Genomic DNA, 21399 nt, shown 5'->3' with positions numbered 1-21399 from the left:
CCCCCAGTAACACATAAGTCCCTATGAAGACTGAAAAATAGTGATTAAAATATTTTAAAAAGTGCGTATATATGTGAATAAGCCTCTTTCCTAATAAAAGTTTCCAATTTTCTTTAAATAAAAATAATGTACAAAAATAAACATAAGTGGTATCGCTACATGTGGAAATGTCCAGACTATTAAAATATAATGTTAATTAAACCGTACGGTGAACGGTGTAAATGTAAAATAATAGTCCAGAATTGCTCATTTTTGGTCACTTCATATTAGAATTTTTTTTATGGTGATCAAAAAGTTACATCTAGACTTTATTGGACTTCCCTTGGGTGTAAAAGGAGCTACAGCTCTCCCGCCGCTATTAACTTAGACAGCGGTGAATATCCCTGGTGGTCTAGTGGTGGGGGATCAGACTATTTTGTTCGAAATTATTTTGTCTACCAGGACAAGTAGATTGTGTTCAGCTTTAGTCCCTTGGACAAGTAGTTTTTTTTAAAATTTCCACACCCCTGCTTGTGTCGGGGGGTCCCCAAAGTCAGAGTTCCTAGATACCGTTGGGGTCTGCCTGCTGAGTAAGTCCCTCGTCGCCTCTTCGTTCTTTAATTTTGTGTGGTATATATAAATAATTGATATAAATATAATTATCTGTATAGTGTCTGAAGGACATTGGGTCACATGACTAGTGTTAATTCCTTTAGGGTATGCTTAAGGACCTTCCGAGGTCACATGGTATGGTCACATGTTAGACCATAATCCTTTGTGAGGAGAATTGACAGATGGTATGGACCAATGAGCTCAAGGCCAGCCAATCCTCACTCTCTTGGGTTCCGGACTAGCAGAGAGGAGAGATCCGTGCAATTTTCAAAGACAAGACCAGGCCGAAGCCTGACAATACCGCAACTTACCAAACTTTGAGTTACAATACAACTCCCCACTATAGCTAGAGTGTCTGCTGGACCTAAAACCAATCCCCTAAATCCAGTGGAACAGCGCATATTAATCTCCTGAGTTTAAAACTCACGCGGTCCCAACAAACTGTCAAAATCCTAATGGACTCTGCTTGTAAAAAGACTTTTCTTGTTTAACGCTGCATAAAACCTGCAGTAAAAGTTCTGACAGTTTTCTGAAACCTACGGTTGTGGACAATCATTTATTTAAACCTCCCTATTGCTCTTGGGACGGGTGGCGATAGGACAAGCATATACAGAGAAGCCCCCTGCTATCAGACAGAGGAATGCTTTCAGACAGGAGAGAGCTCAGAGGAATCGTATCACACAGGAGAGAGCAAAGAGAAGTCCTATTGTGGTGTCCCGGTACAGGACCTTGTCCTATCCCTTGTCTAAAGTCCCCTCAGCTAGAGTCCCTCCATTCCTATAGGGCTCTCCTGCAGGGCTTACCCCTCGTCACCTCCTATAAATGTGATATTTAGTGTATATATTATTTAACCGCTTAAAGACCAAGGACATATGAGTACGTCCTTGGTCCCGCTCCCGTGATATAACGCGGGGTCCCACGGTGACCCCGCATCATATCATGGCGGGCCCGGCATCGCGTGCTTTAAACCCTTTAGCCGCGTGCTAAAAGCTGAGCCACGTGGCTAAAAGGGAAAGTAAAAAGTGCCGGTTAGCTCAGGGAGCTGTTCGGGATCGCCGTGGTGAAATCGCGGCATCCCGAACAGCTGTACTACAGGAAGAAGGTCTCTTACCTTCCTTCCTGCAGTCCGATCACCGATTGAATGCTTCAAGCCTGAGATCCAGGCTTGAGCAATCAATCGCCGAAAACACTGATCAATGCATCTCTATGGAGTGTGTAGGAGTAGAGGTCAAGATCCATGTACAGGTAGGGTGGGTAAGTTGTCACCCAACATCAGGATACCTTGTATCTTCCCCAGGGCTCACGGAGAGCGGACCTTATTATACTTGGAATGCAACCAAGGGCCCCAAATTGTAATAAATTTGTCATGAGTTCTGAGTGTTCTGTGATGCATTTCCTCAAACCTACAAATCTGATGCACCTTCTCAAGCCATTCTTCAACTGTGGGTGGCACAGGACTCAACCAATGAAGAGGCATAATGGATTTAGCAGCTGCCAGTAAGTGTGATATCAGGGATTGTTTACCAGGTGAGTAGCCGAGACACGGCATATTTAGCAGGACCACCGCCGGCGACAGCGGAATCAAGGCCCCCATCACCTCCTCCACTATACGGTTAACTTCTTTCCAGAATTTCTGAATAGCCGGACAAGTCCACCATATATGTGCATGTGTCCCTTTGATGCTGTTACATCGACAACATAAGTCTTTATCTGCTATCCTCGATAGTAGTTTGTAGTTTGATTCCTGAAGGCGTACACATCTTGAGAAACCCTGAGAGTGACTGAGTATGAGGTCTGAATCTGCAGGGGACACTGATAAACCTAGTTCCGTCGCCCATGACGTTACGCAGTGGGGCAAACTGATGTGTAGTCCAGTGTTCAGGAAAGCGGAGCATCTAGACAGCTTTCTCTGTTTAGGACGTGAGTCCATAATGAGTTCTTCAAATTTGTTCAGATCTCTCAGCGGGCAGAATTTGTTCCAAAATTCGGAACAACGTGACACAAAGTGGGCTACATGTAAGTGTCACGATTCGGCTAGCTGGTTGTGGATCCACTGTGTCAGCGAGGGATTGGCGTGGACCGTGCCGGTGCACCGGTTCTAAGAGGCTACTGGTGTTCACCAGAGCCCGCCGCAAAGCGGGATGGTCTTGCTGCGGCGGTAGCAACCAGGTCGTATCCACTAGCAACGGCTCAACCTGACTGCTGAGAAGGCGTGGGACAGAAGGACTAGGCAGAGGCAAGGTCAGACGTAGCAGAAGGTCGGGGCAGGCGGCAAGGTTCGTAGTCAAAATGGATAGCAGGAGATCAGGTAACACAGGCTTGGACAACACTAAACGCTTTCACTGGCACAAGGCAACAAGATCCGGCAAGGAAGTGCAGGGGAAGTGAGGTGATATAGCCAGGGAGCAGGTGGAAGCTAATTAGGCTAATTGGGCCAGGCACCAATCATTGGTGCACTGGCCCTTTAAGTCTCAGAGAGCTGGCGCGCGCGCGCCCTAGAGAGCGGAGCCGCGCGCGCCAGCACATGACAGCTGGGGACCGGGACGGGTAAGTGACTTGGGATGCGATTCGCGAGCGGGCGCGTCCCGCTATGCGAATCGCATCCCCGCCGGCAATGTCAGTGCAGCGCTCCCGGTCAGCGGGTCTGACCGGGGCGCTGCAGAGAGAGAGACGCCGTGAGCGCTCCGGGGAAGAGCAGGGACCCGGAGCGCTCGGCGTAACAGTACCCCCCCTTAGGTCTCCCCCTTTTTTTGTCCAGCACGTGCTTCACATGGGACGAGGACACCGGGAGTGATTGTAGGGTTTCCTCAAAGGCAGGCAGTACAGCAGGAGTGGGAATGGGGAGGGAGGGCAGAGGGTGAAGCTTGGCACGGGGCAGGGTGTCACCAGGACGGGGGCCAAGAGGAGGCAATGCACAGTCCTGATAAGCCTTGGGGAGACCAGGTGTAGGAGGAGGCACTGAGGCTTGCCTGATGGTACTGGGAGGAGAGGAGAGGCATTTGTGGCAAGCAGAGCCCCAATTCTTGATCTCCCCGGTGGTCCAGTCAAGGGTGTGAGAATGAAGCTGGAGCCATGGCAGACCGAGGAGGACTTCGGAGGTGCAGTTGGGAAGGACGAAAAATTCAATTTTTTCGTGATGGGTCCAATGCAGATTAAGAGGGGTTTTGTGCGGTAACGCACGGTGCAATCCAATCTAACTCCGTTGACCGCGGAAATGTAGAGCGGCTTGACGAGACGGGTCAGTGGGATGCAGAACTTATTCACCAAAGAATCCAGAATAAAATTCCCAGAGGCACCAGAGTCCAAGCAGGCCACGGCTGAGAGGGAGGAGTTGGCAGAAGGAGAAATCCGCACGGGCACCGTGAGACGTGGAGAAGCAGACTTCGAACCAAGAGACACCACACCCACGTGAGCTGGGTGCGTGCGTGCGTGCATTTCCTAGACGTGGAGGACGAATAGGGCAATCCACCAAGAAATGTTCGGTACTGGCACAGTACAAAGATTTTCTTCCCTACGGCGATTTCTCTCTTCCTGGGTCAGGCGAGACTGATCCACTTGCATGGCCTCCTCGGCGGGAGGCACAGGCCTAGATTGCAAAGGATACTGTGGGAGAGGTGCCCAGAGATCTAGGTCTTTTTCCTGGCGGAGCTCCTGGTGTCTCTCAGAAAAACGCATGTCAATGCGGGTGGCCAAATGGATAAGTTCTTGCAGGTTGGCAGGAACCTCTCGTACGGCCAGCACATCCTTGATGTTACTGGATAGGCCTTTTTTAAAGGTCGCGCAGAGAGCCTCGTTATTCCAAGATAATTCGGAAGCGAGAGTACTAAATTGGATGGCGTACTCGCCTAATGAAGTATTACCCTGGACAAGGTTCAGCAGGGCAGTCTCGGCAGAAGAAGCTCGGGCTGGTTCCTCGAAGACACTACGGACTTCAGCGAAAAAGGACTGGACTGTGGCTGTGGCAGGATCATTGCGGTCCCAGAGCGGTGTGGCCCAAGACAAGGCCTTTCCAGAAAGAAGGCTCACTACGAACGCCACCTTAGACCGTTCTGTAGGAAATAGGTCCGACAACATCTCCATATGCAGGGAACATTGAGACAAAAATCCACGGCAGAGTCTAGAGTCCCCATCAAATTTGTCCGGCACGGACAAGCGGAGGCTAGGAGCGGCCACTCGCTGCGGAGGAGGTGCAGGAGTTGGCGGAGTAGATGGTTGCTGCTGTAGCAGAGGCAGAAGTTGCTGTAACGTGGCGGTCAACTGCGACAGCTGCTGTCCTTGTTGGGCAATTTGCTGCGATTGCTGAGCGACCACCGTGGTAAGGTCAGCGAGACTTGGCAGCGGCACCTCAGCGGGATCCATGGCCGGATCTACTGTCACGATTCGGCTAGCTGGTTGTGGATCCACTGTGTCAGCGAGGGATTGGCGTGGACCGTGCTGGTGGACCGGTTCTAAGAGGCTACTGGTGTTCACCAGAGCCCGCCGCAAAGCGTGATGGTCTTGCTGCGGCGGTAGCAACCAGGTCTTATCCACTAGCAACGGCTCAACCTCGCTGACTGCTGAGAAGGCGTGGGACAGAAGGACTAGGCAGAGGCAAGGTCAGACATAGCAGAAGGTCGGGGCAGGCGGCAAGGTTCGTAGTCAAAATGGATAGCAGGAGATCAGGTAACACAGGCTTGGACAACACTAAACGCTTTCACTGGCACAAGGCAACAAGATCCGGCAAGGAAGTGCAGGGGAAGTGAGGTGAAATAGCCAGGGAGCAGGTGGAAGCTAATTAGGCTAATTGGGCCAGGCACCAATCATTGGTGCACTGGCCCTTTAAGTCTCAGAGAGCTGGCGCGCGCGCCCTAGAGAGCGGAGCCGTGCGCGCCAGCACATGACAGCCGGGGACGGGTAAGTGACTTGGGATGCGATTCGCGAGCGGGCGCGTCCCGCTATGCGAATCACATCCCCGCCGGCAATGTCAGTTCAGCGCTCCCGGTCAGCGTGTCTGACCGGGGCGCTGCAGAGAGAGACGCCGTGAGCGCTCCGGGGAGGAGCAGGGACCCGGAGCGCTCGACGTAACAGTAAGAATGAGAATCTCTGTTGTGGTAGCAGACCACGAAGTGTGTCCGCTGATGGCGGGCCTCCATCCCTGAATAGTTGGGAGACAGTGATTTTGTTGAGCCTATTCCACATGGGACTATAAACTGGGGAACTCCTCCCCACTGCCGCCGGCACCAGACCAACAGGTAATAGAGGGGAAACTCCGGGGACAATAAAGGAAGAGAGGTCAGACCAGGTAGACATGATACCAAGAAATAGCAGGTGAGTAGATTTAGGCTTTTCCTTCACTTTACTGGGGAACCAAAGTGCATTCAAAAGCTCATGGTCTAAAGTTCCATCATCTCTATGTAGAAGTGTCATTAATTCGTTTGATGGGGAGACCAGGTCCAGCCACCTCTGAAGCTGAATCGCTCTATAGAGATTTTTTATGTCGGGCAAACCTATCCCCACCTCTTTAGAAGGTCTCATGAGAATGTGATGGGCTATCCTAGGCCTCTGTCCCTTCCAAATATATCTGGAGAAGAGAACTCTGATATGTTTGAAAAAGGCTTGGGGGAGTGAGATAGGTACCAATGCGCAGAGCGTACATAAGCTTTGGTAGAATGTAGCAAGTAAGGACATTTTTTCTTCCCAACCAAGAAATCACTGGCATGTCATATTCTTTCAACAGATCGGAGATCGTTTTCAGAAGGGGCTTATAGTTGAGCTCGTTAATATCAGCAATAGATTTAGGTATGCATACCCCTAAATATTTCAAGAAGCGAGTGGCCCACGGGAACGGTACCACGGAGTATATCTCAGATTCTATGGACTATGGACGGAGCAAAATATTGAGCAGCTCCGATCTCAGCACATTAACCTTGAAATTTGAGAGTTCCCCAAAATGATGAAAGAGGTTTGACAGGTGTGGGAGGCTGCGCAAAGGGTCACCCAGGAGAAATAGCAGATCATCTGCAAAAGCCAAGAATTTGAGCTCCCGTCCATAAACGGTAAGACCTCTCACTTCCTCCATCTGACGCACCTTCTGCAGCAGAGTCTCCATCACCATGACAAACAAGGTAGGGGACAATGGACATCCCTGCCTGGTCCCGTTGCTTATGGAGAAAGAGGGGGATATCACCTCATTGACTAGAATGGAGGCAGTGGGTTGAGAGTATAGGGATAAGATTGCATTGACAAAGCTATCCGGGATACAGAATTTCACCAGTACTGCTCTCATATAATCCCAGCTAACTCTGTCAAAGGCCTTCTCGGCATCTATGCCGAGAAGAGCCAGAGGAGAGCCCCGTGAGGATGTCACTTGTATCCCGGTGAGGAGTCTCCACGTATTCATCCGTCCCTCCCTCCCTGGAATGAAACCCGCTTGTTCATGCCCAATAAGGTGGGGAAGAAGGTTCTTTAACCGTATGGATAGCAATTTCGCCCAGATCTTCAGGTCCAAATTTAGAAGAGAGATCGGACGATAACTGCTGCAAGATGAAGGGTCCTTCCCCTCCTTTGGCAGAACAGTTATATGTGCTTCCTGAGTCTGTCTCTGTAGTGAGTCTCCCCCAAACACTGCAGCACAAAATTCAGTGAGTCTTGACAAAAGAATGTTCTTAAAGGACTTATAATAAGAGAGAGGCAGACCATCTGGTCCCGGGCTCTTCCCGGGAGGAAATGAAGACAACACTTTGTCAACCTCCTCTTCTGTGATATGTCTTAAAAGATCACCCTTCATCTCATCTGTGAGCGTTGGAAGATCGAGGTCACTCAGGAAGGACTCAGTAAGCTTCCTCCTCTCACTGGAGTGTACCTCCGTATCACCCTCTCTCAAATTATACAGGCCATGGTAGAATTTATGAAAGGAGAGGGCAATGTTATTGGATAGTCTATGCGTCTCTCCCTGTGAATCCTTGATTGCATGAATGTGGGACTTCGCTCTCGCCTTCTTCAATAAGGTAGACATAAGTTTACCACCCTTATCCCCATGGGCATACAATTTGTGCCTGTAGTGCATGTATGCCTTAGAGGACCTCTCCTGTAGATAGGACAGGAGTTTCTCTCTACAAGCAAGGAGCTCCGCATGAGCGTCAATCGCTAGCGTACGTTTATGGTTCCTTTCCAATCTAGCTATCTCTGAAAGTAAATTGTTCACTTTAAGCTGACGTTCTCTCTTCAACTTCGACCCCCCATGCTATGAATATACCTCTGATATAAGATTTATGAGCCTCCCATACCATAGGCGTGGGCGGCCCTGAAGTTGAGTTAATGTCAAAGTAAAATTTTAGGTTCGATTCTATATCAAACTTAACCCTTTGGTCCCCCAGTAAGGTCTCATTCAATCGCCATCTGAGAGGGGAGGGAGAGGGAGGAGCAAGTGAAAGGGAGAGGTGGATAGGGGCATGATCAGAGACTGTTATGGAGGTAATGCCAGCAGCAGTGAGGTTAGTAAGTAAAGGAGCCTGTACAAGAAGATAATCTAACCTCTGGAGGGAAGAAAGAAAGAGTGGGCTGAGTCAGCCAAGCATGTTAAGAACGACACGTATAGGGAGCCATGGACTGAGGGGAGAAAAACAATAATGCATTGTAGTGAAATGGTAACGTGTAGACAGTCCTGTAACAAAAGACAAACCCACTAGGGATTAAAGCGTCCCAGCTACATAACCACCACATCATAAGCGTAATCTTGAAAGTAAGCTGGGGTAGTATCCAGTCCAGGGAGTGTTCATACCCTCTCTCTGTGAAGTACTCTGGTCGGGACAAATACTATTGGATCTATCCCTCCCCCGGGGCTGTTAGTCCCATAACATTACCACAATACGTTTGCCCTCAGCAAAGTCCCGATTAATCACCAGACCTCCATGGGCCAGCGTCTAGGTCTCTGCGATCAGCCGACCGCGCCGTCTCCACCGAATGTGGCTCCACACCATCCTCAGCCTCACCACTGCAGCAGAGAAAAAGGCCATCTTGTCCTCAGGGTAAATACAGGTACCATTGTCATCGCAACGAATCCAGGAGAGTCCTGTGACCTCAGCATCTGAGAGGAAATCATCTTTGAGGTGGCTGTCCCTTCACCGGTGTCTTCTTGCCTTTATTGGATTTGCGTCGAGCCACCTGTTTCCAGTCCTCCTGCCTGGGAAGACTCGGCAGCGGGGGTAGGTCTGCAACCGGAAACCAGCTGACGATCTCCATCGGCTCTATGTCTAAAGTCAACCATCTCGCACCGAGGTCATCAGGAGTGCGGACGGTAAGTCTCTTGCCATGCAGGTTAATATAAAGGGGAATAACCAGACATAGGTGATCCCCTTCTCCCTCAGCCTTTCCAGCAATTGCATCAACAGCCTCCTCTTCGCCTATGTTGTAGGGGAGATGTCTTGGTATAGCAATATTTCATCTTCACCTAGTTTAAGTGGTCTGTGATCCCTAGCTGCCTGTAGCACTGCAGCGGTATCTCTATAGGACATTAATCCACAGACAACGTCTCTAGGTGGCTCCATCGGACGGGGTTTAGGGCGCAGCGCTCTGTGTATGCACTCGACAGGGATTTTCGCAGCTCTTTCTGGCCCAAGCAGAGTGGAGAAGATTTCTGCAGCCGCGTCTAAATCTTAAATTTTTCCTGCGGCTCCTATTCTCCTGGTCTTCTATAAGGGTCATCGCAGTATTGACATGCTCCACTAAACTGTGCTGCCGTTGTGCCATCACTTCAGAGTGGGCTGCTATGCCTGCACATGCCGTCTCCAAGGCATCTGTCTTGTGTCCGATGGAGTGAACTTCAGTTTTTATTTCCGTGAGATCGGTAAGTACAGGCTTCAAGGCGCCTTCTTTAGGAAAGACTTGAAGAACTGCGGTGATATCACAGCCGGGTCTGCACAGTCCTCTTCCCCCTCAGAGCCCTCCGCATCGCCATACAGCAACTGAAGGGAAGCAGCCGGCACCATCTTGGGTTGCCTGGCGGGAGATGCAGCTCCCTTCTTTTTAAGAAATTTCGCCATGTCCGCCTGGCTTTTCCCCGGGGGCTCTCCCGACTCCTGATAGGTTCCCCTACCAATTTTGCCAATTTTTAAGCAGATAAAGAGTGAATGATGGGTGTTAGGAGTGTGTTAGGATGGGAGCAGCAGTCTCACACGTCCATCCGAGTCAGCGGCGAGCAGAAGATGACAATTTTAAACGTATACATTTTCCTGCATGTAGTTATGATTTTTTTCTGAAATAATACAAAATCAAACCTATACAAGTAGGGTATCATTTTAACCAGATGGACCTAGAGAATAAAGATAAGGTGTCATTTTTAACAAAAAACGTACTACGTAGAAACAGAAGCCCCCAAAAGTTACAAAATGGCTGTTTTTTTTAAACTTTGTCGCACAATGATTTTTTTCTGTTTCGCTGTAGATATTTGGGTAAAATGACTGATATCATTACAAAGTGGAATTGGTGGTGCAAAAAATAAGCCATAATTCAGATTTTTAGGTGCAAAATTTAAAGAGTTATGATTTTTTAAAGGTAAGGAGGAAAAAACGAAAGAGCAAAAAACGAAAAACGCCCAGTCCTTAAGGGGTTAATGTCTAGGTATTATAACTGTATAGGACCTTAGCAGGTCATGTGACTTGTAAATTATGTTTCTACTATTGTTTAAGGACCTTCCTGGGCCATGTTATGTACCCAGGGTTCACTGGGTCAGGACTTACAGGTTTGCTGACCAATGTTGCATAAAATATGCAAGTAAAGTTCTTCAGTTTATTCATAAAATCTGCTGTGGACATTCTGCTATTCTCCCTGTCGTTTTTAGGACGGTTGGCGGCAGGACCATTAATGAGAGCACAGAGGAGTCCTATCAGACAGGAGAGAGCACAGAGGACTGCTATCAGACAGGAAAGAGCACAGAAGAGTCTTACCAGACAGGAAAGAGCACAGAGGAGTGCTATCAGACAGAAGAGAGCACAGTGGAGTGCTATCAGACTGGAGAGAGCACAGAGGAGTGCTATCAGGCAGAAGAGAGCATAGAATAGTGCTATCAGACAGGAAAGAGCCCAGAGGAGTACTAACAGGCAGGAGAGAGCACAGAGGAGTACTATCAGACAGGAGAGAGTACAGAGGAGTACTATCAGACTGGAGAGAGCATAGAGGAGTGCTATCAGACAGGAGAGAGCATAGAGGAGTGCTATCAGACAGGAGAGAGCACAGAGGAGTACTATCAGACAGGAGAGAGCACAGAGGAGGGATATCAGACAGGAGAGAGCACAGAGGAGTGCTATCAGACAGGAGAGAGCTCAGAGAAGTACTATCAGACAGAAGAGAGCACAGAGGAGTGCTATCAGACAGGAAAGAGCACAGAGGAGTGCTATCAGACAGGAGAAAGCATAGAGGAGTGCTTGTAGCTTGTCTGCTCCCTCCCATTGTATGTGTGCTTAGATTTACACTGGAGGTGACTGAGGAGCAATCTGCAAGTCGGGCCTATGGCTGCCGTAATTTGGTTCCTGGTTTTATTTATCTGGCCAGGTAGGTTAGTTGATAGGACCCGCACCATTTGAGAAACCTTGGCATGGTGTGCGGGCTCAATTGTGTCCTTCATATAAGGATATACTGGCTAATGTCTCAATTTTACATCAGTTTTGAGGGTTAGCTAATGTCATTCTTTACATTAACCACAGTTGTGAAACCACATTGTGATCCATAGCTGCAGGTCCTCCACTCCAATGTAGGTGCACAACTGCACTTGGAGTTAAGCACCTTGTATCACCTTAGATCACATTAATATAAGTGTTTGTTTACAGACAGGAGAGAGCCCAGAGGAGTACTATCAGACAGGAGAGAGCACAGAGGAGTACTATCAGACAGGAGAGAGCACAGAGGAGTGCTATCAGACAGGAGAGAGCATAGAGGAATCTTATCAGACAGGAGAGAGCCCAGAGGAGTACTATCAGACAAGAGAGAGCACAGAGGAGTGCTATCAGACAGGAGAGAGCATAGAGGAAGGATATCAGACAGGAGAGAGCCCAGAGGAGTACTATCAGACAGGAGAGAGCACAGAGGAGTGCTATCAGACAGATGAGAGCATAGAGGAAGGATATCAGACAGGAGAGAGCACAGAGGAATGCTATCAGACAGGAGAGAGAGCACAGAGGAGTACTATCAGAATGGAGAGAGCACAGATGAGTACTATCAGACAGGAGAGAGCACAGAGGAGTACTATCAGACAGGAGAGAGCACAGAGGAGTGCTATCAGACTGGGGAGAGCACAGAGGAATGCTATCAGACAAATTTACATCTTCCAGCATGCCTGGCAGTTATAATCTATATATATGAAACTCAACGTGTGTGTGTGTGTGTATGTATGTATGTGTGTATGTTCCAGCATCATGTCCAAACGGCTAAAGATATTAACATGAAACTTGGCTCACATGTTACTTATATGTCAACAACAAACATAGGATAGGTGATTTAAACCTTACTCACCCCCATTTACCAGGGGCGGGGTTTATGTTTAAAGTCCAATACAAGTCTATGGGAAATATATGTTATTGCATAACTTCCAAACGGCTGGAGATATTTCGATAATACTTGGTCAAATGTTACTTATATGTCCACTTAAAATATAGAATAGTTCATTTAACCCTTAACTACCCCCATTTGTGAGGGTCGGAGTTTTTGTTTAAAGTCCCATGCAAATCAATGGGAAATTTATGTTCCCACACGACTTCCGTACGGCTGGAGATATTTCAATAACTGGTACACAAATTACGGGTCAGGATAGGAGGTCGACATAGGAGGTCGGGATAGGAGGTCGGGATAGGAGGAGGGGATAGGAGGACTGGTTAGGAGGTCGGAATAGGAGGACCAGGATAGGAGGACCGGGATATGAGGACCGGGATAGGAGGTCGGGATAGGAGGTCCAGATAGGAGGTCCAGATAGGAGGACGGGATAGGAGGACTGGATAGGAGGTCGGGATAGGAGGTTGAGATAGGAGGTTGGGATTGGAGGTCGGGATTGGAGGTCGGGATAGGAGGTCCAGATAGGAGGTCGAGATAGGAGTACGGTATAGGAGTACGGTATAGGAGGTCGGAATAGGAGAACGGGATAGGAAGACGGGATAGGAGGACAGGATAGGAGGTCAAGATAGGAGGTCGGGATAGGTGGATGGGATAGGAGGATGGAATAGATGGACTGGATAGGCGGACGGGATAGGAGGACAGAAAAGGAGGACGTGAAAGGAGGATGGGAAAGGAGGTCGAGATATGAGGACGGGATAGGAGGACGGGAAAGGAGGACGAGAAAGGAGAACGGGATAGGAGTACGGGATAGGAGGACGGGATAGGAGGACGGGATAGGAGGACGGGATAGATGGATGGGATAGATGGATAGATGGACGGGATAGGAGGACGGGTTAGGAGGATGGGAGAGGAGGACAGGAAAGGAGGACGGGAAAGGAGGACGGGAAAGGAGGACGGGAAAGGAGGACGGGAAAGGAGGTCAAGATAGGAGGACAGGAAAGGAGGTCGAGATAGGAGGACGGGAAAGGAGGACGGGAAAGGAGGTCGAGATAAGAGGACGGGAAAGGAGGACGGGATAGGAGGTCGAGATAGGAGGACGGGAAAGGAGGACGGGAAAGGAGGTCGAGATATGAGGACGGGAAAGGAGGACAGGATAGGAGGATGTGATAGGAGGACGGGATAGGAGGACGGGATAGGAGAACAGGATAGGAGGTCGGGATATGATGACGGGATAGGAGGTCGGGATGTGACAACAAAATATGACGACGGGATATGAAGTCAAAAGCTTCCTTCTTTGTTTATTTTCCTCCCCAACAAGGATTAGGAAGGAAAAACCGGGCAACGCCGGGTACTCAGCTAGTTATCTTTATATATAAAACTCAATGTGTGTGTGTGTGTGTATGTATGTGTGTATGTATGTGCGTATGTTCCACAGAAACTTCCAAACAGCTAAAGATATTAACATGAAACTTAGCACACATGTTATTTATATGTCAACAACAAACATAGGCTAGGTGATTTAACCCTTACTGAACCCCATTTGCCAGGGGCGGGGTTTTTGTTTAAAGTCCTATACAAGTCTATGGAAAATATATGTTACAGCATAACTTCCAAACGGCCGGAGATATTTGATAATACTTTGTCACATGTTACTTATATGCCCACTTCAAATATAGCCTGGATTCTCAACCCGTGGTACGCGTACCCCAAGGGGTACGCCACGGGTTGAGCGGGGGTACGCGAAAGCGCTGTCAAATACCGGCCATGCATTGGCCAGTATTTGACAGCGCACATTTTTTTTTAGCCGCGGCAGCTCACTGTACAATAGCGCGGCCCAAGCTACTGTGAGTGAGCTGCCGGGATGCCTGGGAGACATGTGACCTCCCCTTATGTTGCGCGGAGTTGCCGCACAACGCAGGAGGACATCCTGCCGAACGGGTCGCACTGCATCAAGCGGCAGCGAACAGGGTCCCGCCGGAGGCCAGGTAAAAGAGAAAGTTAACAACTGTGTGGGCCAGAGGGGGTTTTGGACGAGGTGGGTTATTACTCCCCATCCCCCCTCCGCCATTATCCCTCTCCCCTTCCATCTTAATCCCCTTGTGCCATTCCCCCTTCCTATGATCCCCTTTTGCCATATTGGATAATAATGGCACAAGGGGATTAAGATGGAGGGGGGGAAATGGCAAAAGGGGTTCAGAGTGAGGGGGGATAATGACACAAGGGGAATAAGATGAAGGGGGGAATAATGACACAAGGGGAATAAGATGGAGGGGGGAATAATGACACAAGGGGAATAAGATGGAGGGAGGGATAATCAACCCCCCCCCCCACCTCCATATTAATCCCCTTGTACCATTATTATCCAATATGGCAAAAGGGGATCCGAGGAAGGGGGAATAATAGTGCAAGGGGATAAAGATGCAGGGGGAAAAATGGCGCAAGGGGATAAAGATGGAGGAGGAATAATAACACAAGGGAATAAAGATGGAGGAGGAATAATAACACAAGGGGATAAAGATGGAGGAGGAATAATAACACAATGGGATAAAGATGTAGGAGGAATAATAACACAAGGGGATAAAGATGGAGGGGGAATAATGGCGCAAGGGGATAAAGATGGAGGAGGAATAATAACACAAGGGGATTAATATGGAGGGGGGAGGGTTGATTATCCCCTTGTGTTATTATTCCTCCTCCATCTTTATCCCCTTGTCCCATTATTCCCCCTCCATCTTTATCCCCTTGTGTTATTATTCCTCCTCCATCTGTATCCCCTTGTGTTGTTATTCCTCCTCCATCTTTATCCCCTTGTGTTATTATTCCCCCTGTATCTTTATCCCATTGTACTATTATTCCTCCTCCATCTTTATCCCCTTCTGTTATTATCCCTCCCTCGATCTTTGTCCCATTATTCCCCCCTCCATCTGATCCCCTTTTGCCATATTGGATGATAATGGTACAAGGGGATAAAGATGGAGGGGGGGAAATGGCAAAAGGGGTTCAGAGGGAGGGGGGAATAATGACACAAGGGGATAAAGATGGAGGAGGAATAATAACACAAGGGGATAAAAATGGAGGGGGAATAATGGGACAAGGGAATAAAGATGGAGGAGGATTAATAACACAAGGGGATAAAGATGGAGGGGGAATAATGGGACAAGGGGATAAAGATGGAGGAGGAATAACAACACAAGGGGATAAAGATGGAGGGGGAATAATGGGATAAGGGGATAAAGACGGAGGAGGAATAATAACACAAGGGGATAAAGATGGAGGGGTGAATAAGAACACAAGGGGATAAAGATGGAGGAGGAATAATAACACAAGGGGATAAAGATGGAGGGGAATAATGGGACAAGGGGATAAAGATGGAGGAGGAATAAGAACACAAGGGGATAAAGATGGAGGGGAATAATGGGACAAGGGGATAAAGATGGAGGAGGAATAAGAACACAAGGGGATAAAGATGGAGGGGAATAATGGGACAAGGGGATAAAGATGGAGGCGGAATAATAACACAAGGGGATAAAGATGGAAAAGGGAATAATAACACAAGGGGATAAAGATGGAGGGGGGAATAATAGTGCAAGGGGATAAAGATGCAGGGGGAAAAATGGCGCAAGGGGATAAAGATGGAGGAGGAATAATAACACAAGGGAATAAAGATGGAGGAGGAATAATAACACAAGGGGATAAAGATGGAGGAGGAATAATAACACAATGGGATAAAGATGTAGGAGGAATAATAACACAAGGGGATAAAGATGGAGGGGGAATAATGGCGCAAGGGGATAAAGATGGAGGAGGAATAATAACACAAGGGGATTAATATGGAGGGGGGAGGGTTGATTATCCCCTTGTGTTATTATTCCTCCTCCATCTTTATCCCCTTGTCCCATTATTCCCCCTCCATCTTTATCCCCTTGTGTTATTATTCCTCCTCCATCTGTATCCCCTTGTGTTGTTATTCCTCCTCCATCTTTATCCCCTTGTGTTATTATTCCCCCTGTATCTTTATCCCATTGTACTATTATTCCTCCTCCATCTTTATCCCCTTGTGTTATTATCCCTCCCTCGATCTTTGTCCCATTATTCCCCCCTCCATCTGATCCCCTTTTGCCATATTGGATGATAATGGTACAAGGGGATAAAGATGGAGGGGGGGAAATGGCAAAAGGGGTTCAGAGGGAGGGGGGAATAATGACACAAGGGGATAAAGATGGAGGAGGAATAATAACACAAGGGGATAAAAATGGAGGGGGAATAATGGGACAAGGGAATAAAGATGGAGGAGGATTAATAACACAAGGGGATAAAGATGGAGGGGGAATAATGGGACAAGGGGATAAAGATGGAGGAGGAATAACAACACAAGGGGATAAAGATGGAGGGGGAATAATGGGATAAGGGGATAAAGACGGAGGAGGAATAATAACACAAGGGGATAAAGATGGAGGGGTGAATAAGAACACAAGGGGATAAAGATGGAGGAGGAATAATAACACAAGGGGATAAAGATGGAGGGGAATAATGGGACAAGGGGATAAAGATGGAGGAGGAATAAGAACACAAGGGGATAAAGATGGAGGGGAATAATGGGACAAGGGGATAAAGATGGAGGAGGAATAATAACACAAGGGGATAAAGATGGAGGGGGAAGAATGGGACAAGGGGATAAAGATGGAGGCGGAATAATAACACAAGGGGATAAAGATGGAAAAGGGAATAATAACACAAGGGGATAAAGATGGAGGGGGGAATAATAACACAAGGGGATAAAGATGGAGGAGGAATAATGACACAAGGGGAAAAAGATGGAGGAGGAATAATGACACAAGGGGCTAAAGATGGAGGAGGAATAATGACACAAGGGGATAAAGATGGAGGAGGAATGCATTAGTATAAATGTAAGAACACGCCTTTTGTCCGCGGGTACCCCTCGCGCGCAAGTTCCGTGCGAGGGGTTACCCGTGGACATACTTTCAGCCTTTGGGGGTACAGTCGCCAAAAAGGTTGAGAACCACTTGCATAGGGGACTATTTATAGCAATCATTCGATTGCTAATATTGTTCAGTGCTATTCATAGGGCATAGCACTGATCAGAGTTATTGGTCATCTTCTACTCTGGTCGACCCATGGAAGGCAGCGGAGGCAGGTGAGGGGACCTCCATCTGCTGTTCTGGATGATTGGATCGCCGTGGCCTCGCTGCACTCAATCCGATCATCCATTTTAGTGACCCCCAATTCTGCAGATGCCGTGATCTATATTGATCACGTCATCTGAGGGGTTAATGGCAGACATCCGCGCTATCAGCAGCCGGGACATGCAGCGCATGATCCGGGCATCGCTTCGATGCTTGCGGTTATGTATAGGACATAAATGTATGTCCTGGTGCGTTAAGTACCATCTCACCACGATGTACATTTACCTCCTGCGTCGTTAAGGGTTTAAACAAAAACCCCAACCCTGGCAAATGGAGGGGGGGGGGGTAAGGGTTAAATCACCTATCCTCTGATCCCCTTTTGCCATTTCCCCCCCTCCATCTTATTCCCCTTGTGTCATTATTCCCCCTCCATCTTATTCCCCTTGTGTCATTATTCCCCCCTCCCTCTGATCCCCTTTTGCCATTTCCCCCCCTCCATCTTTATCCCCTTGTGCCATTATTATCCAATATGGCAAAAGGGGATCATAGGAAGGGGGAATGGCACAAGGGGCATTAAGATGGAAGGGGATAGGGATAATGGTGGAGGGGGGATGGTGAGTAATAAAGCACAAGGCATTAAGATGGAGGGGGGAGAGGGATAAAGCACCAGGCATTAAGATGGAGGGGGGGAGAGGGATAAATCACCAGGCATTAAGATGGAGGGGGGAGAGGGATAAAGCACCAGGCATTAAGATGGAGGGGGGAGAGGGATAAAGCACCAGGCATTAAGATGGAGGGGGGAGAGGGATAATGGCGGAGGGGGGATGAGGGAGAAATAAAGCACAAGGCATTGAAATGTAATGCCTTGTGCTTTATTACTTCCCCCACCCCCGCCGCCATTATCTCTCTCCCCCTCTATCTTAACTCCTTCATGACCCAGCCCATTTTCACCTTCATGACCTGGGCATTTTTTGAAAATCTGACCACTGTCACTTTAAACATTAATAACTTTGGAATGCTTTTACTTATCATTCTGATTCCGAGATTGTTTTTTCGTGACATATTCTACTTAATGTTATTAGTAAAATGTCACTGATATTTGTATCCTTTCTTGGTAAAAAATCTAAAAATTTCATGAAAATTTTGAAAATTTAGCATTTTTCTAACTTTGAAAGTCTCTGCTTGAAAGGAAAATGGATATTCCAAATAAATTACATATTGATTCACATATACAATATGTCTACTTTGTGTTTGCATAAAAAAATTGACAAGTTTTTACTTTTGGAAGACACCAGAGGGCTTCAAAGTTCCGCAGCAACTTTCCAATTTTTCTCAAGATTTTCAAAATCGTAATTTTTCAGGGCCCAGTTCAGGTTGGAAGTGGATTTTAAGGGTCTTCATATTAGAAATACCCCATAAATGACCCCATTATAAAAACTGCACCCCCCAAAGTATTAAAAATGACATTCAGTAAGTGTTTTAACCCTTTAGGTGTTTCACAGGAATAGCAGCAAAGTGAAGGAGAAAATTCTAAATCTTCATTTTTTACACTCGCATTTTCTTGTAGACCCAATTTTTGAATTTTTACAAGGGGTAAAAGGAGAGAAATCACCCTAAAATTTGTAACCCAATTTCTCTTGAGTAAGGAAATACCTCATATGCATATGTAAAGTGTTCGGCGGGCGCAGTAGAGGGCTCAGAAGGGAAGGAGCGACAATGGGATTTTGGAGAGTGAGTTTTTCTGAAAGGGTTTTTGGGGGGCATGTCCCATTTAGGAAGCCCCTTTGGTGCCAGAACAGTGGACCCCCCCCCCACATGTGACCCCATTTTGGAAACTATACCCCTCATGGAATTTAATAAGGGGTGCAGTGAGCATTTACACCCCACTGGCGTTTGACAGATATTTGAAACAGTGGACTGTGCAAATCAAAAATTTTCATTTTCATTTTAACAGACCACTGTTCCAAAAATTTGTCATACACCAGTGGGGTGTAAATGCTCACTGCACCCCTTATTAAATTCCGTGAGGGGTGTAGTTTCCAAAATGGGGTCACATATGGATATTTATTGTTTTGCGTTTGTCAGAACTGCTGTAACAATCAGCCACCCCTTTGCAAATCGCCTCAAATGTACATGGCGCACTCTCCCTTCTGGGCCTTGTTGTGCGCCCCCAGAGCACTTTGCGCCCACATATGGGGTATCTCCGTAGTCGGGAGAAATTGCGTTACAAATTTTGGGGGGCTTTTTTCCCTTTTACCTCTTGTGAAAATGAAAAGTATAGGGCAACACCAGCATGTCAGTGTAAAAAATTTATTTTTTTACACTAACATGCTGGTGTAGACCCCAACTTCACCTTTTCATAAGGGGTTAAAGAAGAAAAAGCCCCCCAAAATTTGTAAGGCAATTTCTCCCGAGTACGGCGATACCCCATATGTGTCCCGAAACTGTTGCCCTGAAATACGACAGGGCTCCAAAGTGAGAGAGCGCCATGCGCATTTGAGGCCTGAATTAGGGATTTGCATAGGGGTATTCTTTGCCAATGATTCCCAAACAGGGTGCCTCCAGCTGTTGCAAAACTCCCAGCATGCCTGGACAGTCAATGGCTGTCCGGCAATACTGGGAGTTATTATTTTGCAACAGCTGGAGGCTCCGTTTTGGAAACAGTAGCGTACCAGACGTTTTTCATTTTTTGGGGGGAGGGGGGCTGTGTAGGGGTATGTGTATATGTAGTGTTTTTTACTTTTTATTTTAGGTTAGTGTTAGTGTAGTGTAGTGTTTTTAGGATACAGTCACATGGGCAGAGGTTCACAGCAAGTTTGCCGCTGGAAGTTTGAGCTGCCGCGCAAAGTTTGCGCCTTCTCAAACTTGCAGCACTCACTGTAAACCTCCGCCCATGTGAGTGTACCCTGTACATTCACATTGGGGGGGCGCAAACATCCAGCTGTTGCAAACTCCGATCATGCCCTTTGGCTGTCCGTGCATGCTGGGAGTTGTAGTTTTGCAACAGCTGGAGGAAAGCTGGTTTGGAAACACTAAGTTAAGTAATAAACTTTCAAGTGTTTTGCAACCAAACTTATTGTTTCCAAACCAGTGTGCCTCCAGCTGTTGCAAAACTACAACTCCCAGCATGCATGGTCTGTCAGTGCATGCTGGGAGTTATAGTTTTGCAACAATTGCAACAGCTGGAGGCACTGAGGTAGGAAACGGACAATGTTTCCCAACTAGTGTGCCTCCAGTTGTTGCAAAACTACAACTCCCAGCATGCCCAGACTGCCCAGGCATGCTGGAAGTTGTAGTTCGGCAATATCTGAAGGATCAGATGTTGCCGAACCACAACTTCCAGCATGCTTGGGCAGTCTGGGCATGCTGGGAGTTGTAGTTTTGCAACATCTGGAGGTCCCCGTGATCGGGACTCACACACCGCGCTGCTAAGTATTTTCATAGCGAAACGCTGCTATTAGCTGGTCAGATTTGACCAGCTGATCGCAGCGATCGCTGATCGCAGCGATCGCTGGGGGGGGTGGGGGATGAAACCCCCCGTGGTCGCACGGTAAGATGGCTGGCTATCAGTGATAGCCACCATCTTTCCGGGCGCTGCGGGATGCCGCGAGTAGCGGCAGTAATGTTCATGACGTACCTGTATGTCATGGGTCGGGAACACCTTACCACTCATGACGTACAGGTATGTCATAGGTCGGGAAGGGGTTAATGCCTGGTGCTTTATCCCTCTCATTTTCCCTATTTCACCCCCAAAAAGTATTAAAAAAAAATGTATGTACATATTTGGTATCACCGCGTGCGTAAATATCCGAACTATTAAATATAATGTTAATGATACCGTACGGTGAACGTAAAAAAAATTAAAAAGTCAAAAATTGCTGCTTTTTTATAACATTTTATTCCCAAAAAATTGATAAAAAGTGAATTAAAAGTTTTATATAAGCCAATATGGTATCAATAAAAAATGCAGATCACAGCGCCAAAAAATGACCCCTCATACCACCGCTTTTACAGAAAAATGAAAAAGTATTTTAAACGTACCAATTTGGTTAAAAAGTTTTCAATTTTTTTTTTGCGCTACAGCAATAGAAAAGTATGTAATCATGGGTATAATTTTAATCATATTGACCCAAAGAATAAAGAA

Source organism: Hyla sarda, chromosome 4, assembly GCF_029499605.1.
Source record: "Hyla sarda isolate aHylSar1 chromosome 4, aHylSar1.hap1, whole genome shotgun sequence".
NCBI lineage: Eukaryota > Metazoa > Chordata > Amphibia > Anura > Hylidae > Hyla > Hyla sarda.
Note: the sequence above shows the minus strand (reverse complement) of the source record.